Raw genomic sequence first — 15,815 nt, forward strand, 5'->3', positions numbered from 1 at the left:
GAATCTTTAAATAAAATCCCGTTTCGATTGTCCTTTAATTAGAAAAACTCCCTTTTATGCCCCTTTGCGGCGGCGCGGGTAAAAAGGAGGTGTGACAACTCTGGCGACTCTGCTGGGGATAGATAGGCATTTTGTGGAGTTGGGTACTGGGAGAGTGATGTACGACTTTGGAAAATCCGTGGAGAGAAGTGGCATTGGGGAGGATCATCTGGTGCATAAAGATATCCACGGGGACGATGTCGAGGCTGGACGTGTTGATCGGGAAAGCCCATTGGATCATCTTTTCTATTTTTCTTTCTTCCACCCAAGCTTACTGAGATGTTCTGAATGTTTTTCAAACAACTCATGATTTTGCCTGACTTGATTCCCTTTTCAACTAGCTCCCCCATTTTTAACACATCATTGAAAGGCTTCCCCAGGGCCAGGATCAAATGACTGAAGTAGGTGGGCCCCTGGACTTGTAGGAAAAGCTCAACCATTTCTTCTTCACCAATCGGGGTATTGACTCGAGCAGCCTGCTCCCTCCGTCTGAGCCCGAACTCTTTAAAGCTTTCCTCCGGCTTCTTTCCCATTCTAGATATGGAGGAGCGGTCTGGGGTAACGCCTGATTTGTATCGAAAGTATTGAACAAAATCTTGAGCCATGTCACCCAATATAGGCCATTTACCAACATCTTGACGAGCATACCAGTCTAAAGCTGCCCCAGTCAGGCTCTCACTGAAATACGCCATCATCAAGTCATCTTTCTCTCCAACACCTCTCATTTCACTGCAATAAACCTTCAGGTGGGAAACCGGATCCCCACACCCATCATACAAGTTAAATTTTGGCACTTTAAACCCCGCGGGAAGGCGAACGTCAGGGGACACATACAGTTCTTTGTAAGCCATGCTTCCCTGGTCTCCCATTCCTTGCTTGTTCTTTAAGGACTTTTCTATGCCTTTTAGCCTCCTAGGTTCCTCATCTTTCCCTTTTCTTCTTGTGAACCTTTCATTTTCAACATGAGACTCATCCCTTGGGCCCTGTTTGTATGAATAGGGAACCTTGTGGGCAACCTCTGAGGGGTAATATTGGGCATCATGAGCTTGGAGACAAGCGGGTGGATCTAGAGAGTGTGGAGGATCATCTGGCATTGTGTCCAGATTTTAGGTAAGGGCAGCATCTAGGAAGCTAGATGGTGGCGGGGGTGGTGCCTTCCCAGTCATCCAAGCCCGATACATATCAGCCATGTGTTGTTTTAACATCTTTACCTCTTCAACCAACCCATTGTCCTGTTCGACCAACTGCTTTCGAGCGCCGGTATCAACCAACTCAGTTCTGTTGTTGTCTGCCATTGCCTTTTGACTTTATATTGTAGAGAAGAGTTACTACTTTAAAACCACAAACCAACCACCCTTCTGCTATGAATATAACAAAATGAAGCCATCACGTTAGCGTTAGGGCATTTAATATAATCTCATTTTATGTGCAATGCATCTAGCCATAGTTATCGGTTCTAAAATGACTTCGAGGGTACAAAGGTCAATTGGCATCATCCCAATTTGTTCATTTCAACCTCTCTTTTCTTTGCCTTTCTAGCACTTGCTGGCTTCCCCATTTTCCTTCATTTCTCCTTTTTTTTAATCATCACTCTTTCTTTCTCTCATATCTCACATCCCACAATTTCACTTTTTTTTTTGTTTCCTTTTTTTTTTCTCTTTTCTTTTAATAATAATAAAAAAAATGATTCGATCAAACCCTATGTAGGTTACCACTTTGTTATTATCTGAACTGTATATATAAAATGCTACGAAATCCTTCTCTTCTCTCTCTTGAGGAGTGCACGCTGGTCGTGACTTCTTTCTGTTAGTGTCATATAAAAAAATAGAACGAGGATTCGGAGGAGTTGAAAAATCGGATGATCTTTTGGTTACCGGTACGCAGTTCCCATCCTCGGCTCGAGTTGTCCGCTCGGGTAAGCCAGGTCTAGAACACACCCAGGATAAACCTAGTATAACAAAACCTTATGCCGGATCCCTAGTAGGAATGCTTATTTGTATCATGTGCACTTAACTTAGGGGACTCAACACAGGGGTTGGGTCCGTCTAGGACAAGCGACCTGAAATGAAAAAGACCATCCTGCTTCATCCTGTTTGTTTTACGCATTTTTTTGACTTGCATGCCGACCGGATTCTGAAAATACTGGAATATCGGAAAAAGAAAAAAAAGGAAAAAAAATGAAAAAAATGTTTTTTAGTGTAATTTATTTAAACAAGTCTTGTTTTCAGAAATAGGTTATTTTCGTTGCCCGAACTACGCCGGTTTGATTTTCACCGGATGTGAGATACGTAGGCAACCCTCATCGGGTCCAACCTCCCCTTTTTGCAAAAATAGCAAAAAATGTCAAAATTTTTAATCTTTCGTCATAAATAAGTCGGGTGATTCCATTCTTGTAAAAATAGCCAAATGTCCCTAAAAAGACTCCGGAAGGCTGTTTTTGCGAAAAATAACCACTTTTGGTCATTTTCAAGGTTTTGTCCGGTTGGTAAAACACAGCCTTTAAATCTTCTTCGAAGTGCTGAAAGGCCGTATTGACAAAACCGGAGTTTTATTTAAACGTGTGTCAATTTTAGTTTATTCTTTCTTTGAGTCCAATGAGTGTTAATCACCCCAAACAAACATACAGAATGAGCCCGGGTCCAAGTTTGCCGGTAACAGTTAGGAGCAAGATCCCTTTGGAGTTGCGCTTGTGGTGGAAGGACTTGGAAAAGTCAGAGCGAGATAAGATCAAATTACATCTGGCAGGTCTCCCCAGTTTGTTGAACGTCAGACCCAGATGTGACATCATAAAGGCTTTGGTTACATTTTGGGACCCAACCCACAACGTATTCCACTTCTCGGATTTTGAACTCACCCCAACCTTAGAAGAGGTAGTAGGTTATATGGACATTACTGATGGGCTAAGGCATAAATATCTGATTGCTCCAAGAGCCGTCAATTTGCACAAGTTCATGGATCTGCTGAAGATAAGCAAGAGAGTCCTGTACTCTGAATTGGATAGGGTTTTTTCTACTCTGCAGTTCATATACCAGATGTATGGGCATATAGGAGGGTTCGACGATCTAGAAAACGGGGTTTGCAGCCTAGGGAATCGGACAAAATGGGATGAACATAGGCGGTTCGCCTTCATGGTAGCATTCTTGGGCATTGTGGCGTTTCCTCGGAAAGACAGAAATATTGATTTGAAGGTGGCTGGAGTCGTCAAGGTCCTAATTACCAACAACAAAAGCACGCTTGCCCCTATGATAGTATCCGAGATATACCGAGCTCTCACAGCCTGTAAAGCCGAGGCAGATTTTTTCGAAGGATGCAATATGTTATTGCAGATGTGGATGATCGAGCACCTGTGTCATCATCCTCAGTATATGAGCTATATATCTACAAACGAAGGTTGCATTGAAGGATATAACACGAGGGTTTCAGGGCTCAAATTGCCAGAAGGGTCTGAAGACTGGGTATCTTGCCTTCGCGCCATCATTGCAGCACAAATAGGGTGGACATTGGGTTGGCTTCCTGTTGAAGAAATTGTGTACATGCCCGCCACGGGTCCTTACTTCCTCTTAATGGGACTCCAAGGTATTCAGCCTTATGCGCCTTACTGGGTGATGAGACAGTTAGGGAGGTGTCAGGTGGTACACCCAGATTAAGATCTCAGTGTTCATGCAATCGAGGTTAGCACTAACGGCCAATTTCATGAAGAAACCGTTCGTTCTATATGGAATGAATGCCAGTATTTAACGGTAAACACTCGAGTGCACGACCTATCCAGAGGTGAAGTCTCACCGGCTTATATCGCTTGGTACAGGAAGAGAGATGTTGTAAGAGATGAGCTAGAACGGCCAACCAAAAAACCTCACATTCAAGAGTTCGTTGAGGCGTCACAAGAACCGTGGGACTGGTTGGCCAAAGAGTGCGAATACCGGGCCGAAATAGGCAAGCTGAAACAACAGGTTAAGGATCTAAAATTTGAGAACAAAGTGCAAGTTGTTGCCGATGAAGGAGAGAAGAACAAATTAGCTCGGAAAAGCAAGGTCCTCAAAGCTCAAATCCGAGAAATGAAAATAGCTGCCCGAAACCCGAAGAGAAGCCGGGCTGATGAAAAGCTCATAAACGGTCTGAAGAAGAAAGTCCTCGAGTATCAAGAAGACCTGGAAAAATCTAAAGCTGGTCTAGCGAGAATCCAGGTGAAATGGATAAAGAAGGCAGAAGAGCGAGCACGGTCTATGCAACAAATGAAGAGGGACTACGAAAAGAGCATCGCTATATTGAGAGAAACAATATCCACTCTCGAATAGCGGATCTTCGGACAAGCCCGAGATTCCAGAGCAGATAGGAAGCACTACTATGATCTACTGGACCGAATGGAGAAATAGATGAATGAGTTACAGGATCAACTCCTTTACGACGCGCAAATGCTGGGGATGCGGAATCAACAAATAGAGCGATTGCTTATGGAAAGGGACAAAATCAAGGGAAGAATCGACGATATCGGGCACTATATCACCATAAAGTGCCTAGCTTGTGAGGATATGTCACGTACCACCTTCTTTGCTTCAATAATGATTTATGTCCACCAGATCATGGAAGATTTGAAAGATCTGCAAAGGGGCCTTGCACCAAAACCCGCGACGAGGCCAAACGACGCCCCGCGGGCGCCAAAATTCAAAACTCTGAAACATTCATAGCTTGAGTCTGTATTTTCCTTGTCTTCAGAGTCTGTTGTCCGTCGGAGTTTGTATTGCCCTTTTTGGCATAAAAGTTTGTAGTCTGTATCAAGTTTGTCAATTTCCTTTCAAAAATGTTTTGTCTTATAATAAAACGTTTTGCTAGTAAAGGTTGAAAAATCCAAAAATGGTGTCTTTATTTTCCGCACTTGTGTCAGAACTACGCACGGTCTGGTTCATGCGGGGACATGATACGTAGTCAATCCACATAAGATTCGACCACCACTAAAAAAGGGAAAGTTTGGAGGAACTTAAAAAAAGTCGGAATGACGCATGCAGTCAGAACAAAGACATGATAGAAATGGTTAAACTGCTTAGGAACATTGCATCCTCAACGTGAAATTGCAATATATGTTAAACTCTAACGCTAATAAGTTTGTTGTTTATACCAGAGAAAGATTTCGAAACAGTTAGCTCATTAGAACGTTCTGGCAGATTACCATTACCACACAAGATCTAAAGGGCCCATTCCGAAAAGTATGTCTGGTTCGGACAAAAGTTTTGAGGAGGAAAAGACAGAGATGCAAATGATGAAGGAGGAAGTAGACAGGTTGAGACAAGAGATAGCTGGGATGCACTTAGCCTGGGCTAAGGGACAAACATCACCAATACTTCCCCCTACTCCCACCCTCTCACCAGCTCGAACTCCGGAACACCCTTCCACTGGTCCATCAACGAGCTTCCCCATTGCCCAATACTATCAGGGGGAAACTTCCTATAATCCCCAAGCTCCACCACCCAAACAAAACCCTCCTCCACCAACTGTTCCTATTTTCGTGGCACCTCCACCCGCCACATTGCAAAAATCATCCGATGAACCAGTGTTTCAGGTTCACGACAACCAATACTATCCTCCCGAACTCACCTTCAAAGCACCCGAGCCATACACTTACACCCCTCACCTTCAGTTCCCGGCGGAAACTGAGAGGCCGACTAAGAATTCGAAGCAGGACGAAATGCTTCGTAAAGTGAAAAGCCTGGAGCAATCCTTCAGGAATATGCATGGATTGGGCAGCCAAGTTAGTGTGGCCTACAAAGATCTGTGTCCCTTCCCCGATGTTCAATTGCCGGCAGGTTTTAAGATGCCAAAGTTTGATCTATATGAGGGACATGGTGATCCCATGGCACATCTACGAGGTTTCTGTAGTAAGATGAGAGGGGCAGGTGGAAAGGATGAGCTACTGATAGCTTATTTTGGTCAAAGTTTAAGCGGGTCCGCACTGGAATGGTACACGAGGCAGGATCCTAGCAGGTGGTATACCTGGGACGATCTAGCACAAGCATTTGCAGGTCACTTCCAGTATAACCTTGAGATCGTCCCTGACCGTCTCACACTGTTGATACTTGAGAAAAAGCCTGGAGAGAGCTTCAGGGAATTCGGATTCCGTTGGAGAGAACAAGCAGCAAGAGTCGATCCACCAATGAGGGAAGGCGAAATGGTGGACTACTTCTTACAAACTTTGGAGCCAACTTACTTTGGTCACCTGGTGACGTCAGTTGGTAAATCTTTCAACGAAGTAGTAAAGATGGGCTGTATGGTTGAAGAGGGACTCAGGTCCAACAAGATAATGAGCTATTCGGCAATCAAGGCCACAACTCAGGCTATCCAAAGTGGCACAGGAGGTGCGCTCGGGAAAAAGAAGAGAGAGGAGGTCGCAACAGTTGAAGCAGGTACTTGGTCCAGATCCAGAGGTCTTTCCCCTCACTACCAACCCAGACCCCATCACCCAAATTACCCATACACTCTATACAACCATCCACAACCCTATTATCCACCACAAGAGCCACATTTCTCTGTCCATCATGCCCAAACTTACACCCAGCCTCCGGCTCACCCACAATGGCGTGCGCTGTTTCCCCAGAATACATACCCACCTCCGCAAAGCACATATCCACCACCAAGGGCTTACAGGGGCCAGGCTTCCGCGGAAATCAAGCTTTCAGGAATGAAAGGGTGTACAGGCAGAGAACATTCACTCCGCTGGGAGAAACCTATACTACTCTGTTCCACAAATTGAGGCAATTAGGCCTATTGAGTCCTGTTGAGCCCAAATTGCCAAATCCCCTTCCCAAAAATCTAGACCACTCGGTAAGATGTGAATATTGTTCGTGGGCTCCCGGGCATGATACTGAGAAGTGTTGGAAGTTGAAGACTGCCATACAAGATCTTATTAACACAAATAGAATCGAGGTTCAGGCACCAGAGGCACCCAACATCAATGAGAACCCGTTGCCGGTGCACCATGAGGCTCACATGATCGAACTAATGCACGAAGGAGGGGAGCCCAAGAAAACTTCACAAACGGTAATGATGATTCGTGCCAGTCCAAACGAAAGTCCAACCAGTGGAAAGACAGTGGTACAGTTGGGAAGGGTAGATGACAAGCCAGTTGTGGTAATAGGGAAAGGTACGTCTGTTGTTGCGAATAAGCCAAAACCAGTTAAGGTAGTGTTGCATTCTGTTCCAAGAACACCAGTGTTAGTTGTGAAGGCGGCTCGCGTCGAACCAGTTGTTATCAGGCCAGTAATGTAGTTGCCGATAACAAGTGAGAAAGCTGTGCCATGGAGCTACAGTCAAGTGACGGTGATGCATAAGGGGAAGGAGGTTGTGGAAGAAGTATGTGAGGCCCAGGGGTTAACTCGTTCGGGAAGGTGTTTTTCTCCCGCAGAATTGAGAAGGGCCAATCTTGTAACAATAAAGAAGCCAGTGACGGAGGAAGAAGCAGAGGAGTTTTTGAAGAAGATGAAGGCACAAGATTACTCCATTGTAGAGTAGTTGAGGAAGACCCCGGCCCAGATTTCGTTGTTATCCTTGTTGATCCATTCAAGCGATCATTGTCAGGCCTTAATGAAGATTCTGAACAAAGCCCATATTCCGGACAAGCTCTCAGTGAACCATTTGGAGAAAATAGTGCACAAAATCTTCGAGGTAAACCGAGTGACATTTTCTGACGATGAGTTGCCAGTAGAGGGTACAGAACACAACAGAGCACTCTACCTGACTGTGAAATGCGAAGACTCGGTGGTCACTCGAGTACTGATTGATAATGGGTCCAGTGCCAATATCTGTCCTTTGGCCACTCTGAACAAACTGAAGGTTGATGATGATATGATTCACAAGAATAACGTCTGCGTCCGAGGTTTTGATGGGGCAGTACTGACACAGTGGGTGATATCATACTGGAATTGACAATTGGCCCGGTCGAGTTCACCATGGAATTTCAAGTGATAGACGTGGCAGTGTCGTATAATTTTCTGTTGGGGAGACCCTGGATCCACGCAGCCAAAGCAGTGCCCTCTACACTGCATCAGATGGTCAAATTTGAATGGGATAGACAAGAGGTTATCGTACACGGGGATGACGGTACACATGCCGTTAGTGATGCCATTGTGCCCTTCATAGAAACCGATGATGACAAGGGCCCATGGGTTTATCAGGTTTTTGACGCAGTCTCAGTAGACAAAATTCCTGAGGGTGGGGCCTTCCACTTCCCAAAATCGCAGCTGGGACCTTCATGATAGCCTCAAAGATGTTAAACAGCGGGTTTGTACCAGGAAAAAGATTGGGGGTTGATCTGCAGGGTATTGTCCAGCCAGTTTCTTTGCCCAAGAACCTGGATACTTTTGGGCTGGGATTCAAACCTACGACAGCAGATGTAAAGCGGGCCCGTAAGTTGAAGAAAAGAGTCTAGGTCCTCCCTAAGCCAATCCCGCGCCTATCCAGATCATTTGTCGAAGCAGGTATCAGAGAGTTGTCGGTCCCGAAGGTTCTCGGACCACTGATCGGGCCAGATGGAGATTTGAATGAAGGCTTTGAAAGGTTGTTCGCCGATGTCAACATGATAGAAGCTAGAGAAGGTTCCAGTAAGGCAGACATACAGTTTGTGGGGCCTAGGGCTAATGTCAACAATTGGACAGCTACTCCTTTTCCTACTCGGAGGGAGTCCTGGTAGTTGGCTCTGATTTTCCTTCCTGTTTTCTGGATTATTCGAGGGTTGTAATCCAGATTTCTTTTTATTTTTTTTGTGTTCATCAAAGTGTGAAACCTTGTTATACTATAGTTCAATAAAATAAAAAGTTTCTTCTTCATTCCTTATTTTTATTTTTATTTTTAATTTTGTTTTCTTCTTTTCTTTGTCTGAACAGTTCTCTTTATACTGGTCTTAATGACATGGCATGCACAACGGATCTTCAACCTAGTCTAAAAGATCAATCTGATTCCGAACTAATTGTACAAGAGGTCGATTATGATGACGAATCGGAATACGATGAGGATGAAGCCTTTGAAGAGATAAACAGAGAACTAAGCCAGTTCGAAGAAAAACCCAAGCCCAACTTAAATGACACAGAAGCCATCAATTTAGGGGATGCAGACGATATTAGGGAAACTAAAATAAGCATCCACATTGAACCAAATATAAGGGAGGAACTAGTCAAAGCACTCACTGAATTCAAAGACATTTTTGCATGGTCATACGATGACATTCTGGGATTAAGCACTGATTTAGTGGTTCATAAATTGCCCACTGACCCGACATGCCCTCCCGTCAAGCAGAAATTGAGGAAGTTCAAAACAGACATGAGTGTGAAGATTAAAGAGGAAGTAACCAAGCAACTACAAGCAAAGGTTATTCGGATCACTCAATATCCTGATTGGTTGGCTAATGTGGTGCCTGTGCCGAAGAAAGATGGGAAGATCAGGGTGTGTGTCGATTACCGCAATCTGAACAGGGCAAGCCCAAAGGATAACTTTCCATTACCCAACATCCATATTTTGATCGATAATTGTGCCGGACGTGAGATCGGGTCTTTTGTGGATTGTTACGCTGGGTATCATCAGATTCTGATGGATGAAGAAAACGCAGAAAAAACGGCTTTCATTACGCCGTGGGGGACTGATTGCTACCGGGTAATGCCATTTGGTTTGAAGAACGCTGGGGCAATATACATAAGAGCAATGACTACTGTGTTTCATGACATGATACACAAAGAGATTGAGGTATACGTGGACGATGTGATCATAAAATCCAAGCATCAGGAAGACCACGTAGCAGACCTGAGGAAGTTTTTCCAAAGACTTCGAAGGTACGATATTAAGCTCAACCCAGCCAAATGTGCATTTGGTGTTCCATCTGGAAAGTTGTTGGGATTCATTGTCAGTCGGCGAGGCATTGAGTTGGACCCGTCAAAGATCAAATCCATCCAAGATTTGCCACCGCCGAAGAACAAGACAGAAGTAATGAGTCTGTTGGGAAGGTTGAATTATATCAGCAGGTTTATTGCTCAACTCACGGCAACTTGTGAACCCATTTTTCGGCTACTGAAGAAAGATGCTGCGGTAGAATAGACGGCAGAATGTCAGGAGGCATTTGACCAAATCAAAGGATATTTATCAAGTCCACCCGTGTTAGTTTCACCTGAGCCGGGGAGACCATTAATTCTTTATCTAACGGTCCTGGAGAATTCGTTTGGTTGTGTACTGGGGAAACACGACATTACAGGAAGGAAGGAGCAAGCTATCTATTATCTCAGCAAGAAGTTTACAGGCTATGAGGTTAAGTACACTCAACTCGAGAGGACATGTTGCGCCCTAACTTGGGTGGCTCAGAAATTGAAGCATTATCTGGCATCATATACTACTTATCTCATTTCACGCTTGGATCCGTTGAAGTATATTTTCCAGAAGCCTATGCCCACAGAGAGATTGGCTAAATGGCAGATACTACTCACAGAATTCGACATCGTCTATGTGACGAGGACGACCATGAAAGCCCAAGCACTAGCCGATCACTTGGCCGAGAATCCTGTTGATGAAGAATACGAGCCCTTGAAGACGTATTTTCCTGATGAAGAAATAATGCATGTAGATGAGTTGGAATTATCTGGGGAACCAGGTTGGAAGCTCTTCTTTGATGGAGCCGCAAATGCGAAAGGAGTTGGAATAGGGGCGGTACTTATTTCTAAAACAGAGCATCATTATTCTGTTACGGCACAACTACGTTTCTATTGTACCAATAACATGGCTGAATATGAGGCATGCATTTTGGGCTTACGGTTAGCTGCAGACATGGATGTCCAGGACGTCTTGGTCTTGGGAGACTCAGACCTCCTGGTGCATCAAATCCAGGGTGAATGGGAAATACGGGATTTGAAGCTTATACCATATCGACAATGTTTGCACGATCTGAGCAAGCGATTTCGATCAGTGGAGTTCAGACACATCCCAAGAGTTCACAATGAGATTGCCGATGCTTTGGCCACTTTAGCATCGATGTTGCACCACCCAAATAAAATTCATGTTGACCCGTTGCATATCCAGGTTCGTGATCAGCATGCTTATTGCAACATGATAGAGGAAGAAATGGATGGCGAGCCGTGGTTTTATGATGTCAAGGAGTACCTCAGGATGGGGATATACCCGGAGCAGGCCACCGGAGATCAAAAGAGAACCATTCGGCGATTGACCAATGGATTTTTCCTTAGTGGAGGAGTGTTGTACAAAAGAACACCAGATTTGGGATTGCTGAGATGTATAGATGCTAGTCAAGCCACGACAGTTATGACAGAGGTACATGCTGGAGTTTGTGGGCCACATATGAGCGGATATGTGTTGGCGAAGAAGATTCTTCGAGCAGGGTACTATTGGCTCACTATGGAGCGTGATTGTATCAGTTTCGTGCGAAAATGCCATCAGTGTCAGATACACGAAGATTTGATTCATTCTCCGCCGATAGAATTGCATACAATGTCAGCACCGTGGCCATTTGTCGCTTGGGGCATGGATGTCATTGGACCTATTTAACCGGCAGATACCAACGGTCATAGGTTCATTCTGGTGGCCATCGATTATTTCACTAAGTGGGTTGAAGCTAAAACTTTCAAGTCGGTAACCAAGAAGGCAGTGGTAGATTTTGTTCATTCCCATATCATCTGTAGATTTGGGGTCCCAAAAGTAATCATCACAGACAATGGTGTTAATCTTAACAACGGTTTGATGAATGAAGTATGTCAACAGTTCAAGATTACACACCGCAACTCCATACCATATCGTCCCAAGGCGAATGGAGCGGTCGAGGCGGCCAACAAGAACATAAAGAAGATACTGAGGAAGATGATAGAAGGATCCAGACAATGGCATGAGAAATTACCATTTGCATTGTTGGGTTATCACACTACTGTTCGTACTTCAGTAGGGGCTACTCCTTATTTGTTGGTATATGGAACTGAAGCAGTAATACCGGCGGAAGTTAAAATTCCATCCCTTCGGATTGTCGCTGAAGTTGAGATTGATGATGACGAGTGGGTCAAAACCCGTTTGGAGCAGCTGAACTTGATTGATGAAAAGAGACTGGCAGCTGTGTGTCATGGCCAGTTATATCAAAAGAGAATGGCAAGAGCATACAACAAAAAGGTGCGTCCCTGGAAGTTTGAAGTGGGCCAGCAAGTGCTGAAACGCACCCTCCCACATCAAGCTTAGGCAAAGGGCAAGTTCGCCCCGAATTGGCAAAGGCCATTCATTGTAACCAGAGTGTTGTCCAATGGCGCTTTATGCTTAACATATATCGAAGGGAAATGCATCGACATGGCTATCAATTCTGACGCAGTTAAGAGATATTATGTATGATTTCTTTTAGTTGTAATTGTTGTTTGTTTGTATTTGGCATTTATCGGAGAATGAAATGACGGAGGCAATTCCTTCTTCTATCCAAACACTTTAACCTTTGCTTCCCCTTTTGAGCCTTATTTGTTCTTTCATACCCCTCTTTTTGAAACATTAATGAAAAGGAAAGAAAAGAGAGGAGAAAAATAATGATAATAAAGATAAAAGAAAGTCACAAGAAAAATAAAGGAATTGGGAACTACGTTTGACCTGATTCTTCAAAGAAGGATATGTAGGCGCCTCACGACTCGGTCATAGTGTAACATAGCGCGCGTAAGGTAACATAGTGTAACAAAAAATAAAAATCCCCAAGCAAGAAAATACAGGGGCAGAAGTTTGTGTTTGTAATTTTGGAAAGAAAGTGTGATTCCAAGAGTTGTACTGTTTTACCCATCAAAATTATTTTGAACTCTTGATACCCCATTTCTTTAGCCATACACGAAACCTATATTGATGTCCAAAAAGACCTTCCGATCAGTATCCGAGAGGTGACAAGTCATGCAAACGAAAGTCAGGGATAACACCCCGATCCCCAGCAGAGAAGAGGAGCATGAACTGAAAATGAATTGATAGCCGAAAAGAATCCCCAGCAGAGAGAGTCATATCGGTAACACTCCGATCCCCAGCTGAAAAAAATAAAAAAAATAAAAAAAATAAAAATAAAAAAATAAAATAAAATGAGAGAGTCTTATCGGTGAAAACCTCCACAGGCACCAAAAGGCGACGTAAGTTGAGAAATTAAACAAGAAGAGTCTTATCGGTGAAAACCTTCACAGGCACCATAAGGCGACGGGAGTTGAGAGAAATGAGAGAGTTTTATTAGAGAAAACCCCTCGAAGGGCACTATGAGGTGACAAGACAAGATTAGCGGGAAGGATCCGCAGTTGGCAAAGAGTTGAATGCCTGTTTATCCCCAGCAGGATGAGGCCATCCGAAAGATTGATTGATACAAATAGACTAGGTTGATTAATCCGGAATGCACGACATGATCGTTGGGATCGGTTATATCATTCAGATAAGTTCTTTTCTTTCTTTTTCCCCAGCATTTGTTCAGAAAGACTTCTTCTTTTTCTATTTTCTGAAATCATCACTTTTTCATTTCTTGGTTTAAAGACTTTACCTCCCAGCAGTTTGTTTTTGAAAAGGATTTTCAGAGCTTACTACCAGTCGCCAAAATGGTGCAAAACAAAATGCGAATAGGACAGGCCAAAGATAAGGCGACAAAGCGAAAAGAAGTTGGTCGCAAGATCAAATGATGGATGGGTCTAGATCCCAAGAGGACCAAATTTCCAGGGGAAGTTGAAAAAAAACGGAAAAGCAACAGTTAAAAGGTTATGAGGATCCCCAGCAGATTTGCGAGATACAGGAACAACTCCGACAGATTCACGACCAAGTTCCGCAATACACAGAGCGGGGAAGGAAGAGAAAAGAAAAACCATCCCCAGCAGGAATATCATCCCCAGCAAATAATATCGTCCCCAGCAAGTTCTGTAGCAAAGAAGGGAAAGGAAAAAGGGAGAAACCATCCCCAGCAGAAGTGGCACGACCACTCACCACATTTTAAACTAACAAATTTTTCTTTGATTTGAAGCAGGGAAAGGAAATATTATTGACAGTAGGAAGACATGGCCACAAAGAAGATTATCAAACTGGGGCAGAAAATTTTCTCTCATTGCGAAAATTTTCTTGAAATCAGATACCCACTTGGGGAAGATGGAAGATAACACAAGTTTTGAAGGAAGTGGAATTCCCCGCAGTTTACGGGAGAAAGAATACAAGTTTTAAAGAAAGCAATCTTGGAAGAAGCAAGATAACCCAAGTTTTAAGGGTAGTGGTCTTTGAATCAGTATCATCCCCACCATTGTTAAAGGGAGGAAAGTAACTAGTCTTAAAGAAGGAAGATAATTCCCCAGCAGTGTTATCCCCGACAGGTTTCAGAGAAGTGAAAACACCAGCTTGAGGAAAGTAGCTCCAAGTGGAAGGAAGGCACCAGCTTTAAAGGAAGTAGTCTGTGAAGAAGGAAAATAACATATTTGCGAATAAAATATCGGTGTTATCCCCAGCAGTTTTCAGAGGAATAAAACACCAGTTTTGAGGGAAGCAGTTCTGAAAGAAGATGATTCAAGTAGTCAAAGTTAGGAGCCCACCTGGAGAATGGAGGTGTTACATTTTTAGAAAGTTGTTGAAGTCAGGAGCCCGCCTGGAGAATGGAGGCTGAATTATTTTTAAGAAGTCGCCTGGAGAATGGAGGCTGAATTATTTTTAAGAAGTTGTTGAAGTCAGGAGCCCGCCTGGAGAACGGAGGCTGAATTATTTTTAAGAAGTTGTTGAAGTCAGGAGCCCGCCTGGAGAATGGAGGTGTTACATTTTAAGAAGTTGTTGAAGTCAGGAGCCCGCCTGGAGAATGGAGGCTGAATTATTTTTAAGAAGTTGTTGAAGTCAGGATCCCGCCTGGAGAATGGAGGTGTTACATTTTAAGAAGTTGTTGAAGTCAGGAGCCCGCCTGGAGAATGGAGGCTGAATTATTTTTAAGAAGTTGTTGAAGTCAGGAGCCCGCCTGGAGAATGGATGTGTTATATTTTTAAGAAGTAGTCGAAGTCAGGAGCCCGCCTGGAGAATGGAGGTGTTATATTTTAAGAAGTAATTGTTGTTGAAGTCAGTAAAGCAGCGGGAAACAACAAAATCCCCAGCAGAGGAAGGCAGTTCAAGATTCGAAGGAAAATAACGCGAAGCTCACAAGAAGGAAATAAACAGTTCGAGATCGGCGATCAAGGGAGAATACAAGTCAAGTCAGAAGTAAAAGCAACATCAGAAGAAACACAAGGCAACGAGGCAACACCAGTCACATGGCCAAGTTTGAGAATAAAATTTTGTAATGCATAGATCATAGCTTAGTATAACTTCTTTATCCTTCAACAATGGTGTAATAAGGAGGTCGGTAAGCGGTAACATCAGCAACAACAGCAGTAACAACAAAATTGTGGTCCCATGGTAGTCCCAGCTACCAAAATTACCCGAACTACATTAACCTGATTCCCTTTTAGCCAGAGATATGTAGGAAACCTTTGAAGCAAAGGTTCAGTTAAATCTTTTCAAAAAATGCTTCGCACGGAGTATTCCAACGGGCAAAAAATCGCTCATATCCGCTCACTTTATCTTTGCACGAAAACTCTTCGTATTTCCGGACAAAGAGGGGCAGCTGTGAGCACGTGATTTTGCCTCATACGAATTACTCCAAAATAATTCCCAAAATTAGGTCTTTTCTTTGATTATGTGTTATTTTTAGGAAATATTATGCGATTTTCCTATTGGTTTGCATGGATCTGTGTGCATGTTTAATTTTATTAATGCATCAAAAATACAAAAAATATAGCATTTGCATTTAGGATTGG

Source organism: Nicotiana tabacum, chromosome 11 (genome assembly GCF_000715075.1).
Source record: "Nicotiana tabacum cultivar K326 chromosome 11, ASM71507v2, whole genome shotgun sequence".
In the NCBI taxonomy this organism is placed as follows: Eukaryota; Viridiplantae; Streptophyta; class Magnoliopsida; order Solanales; family Solanaceae; genus Nicotiana; species Nicotiana tabacum.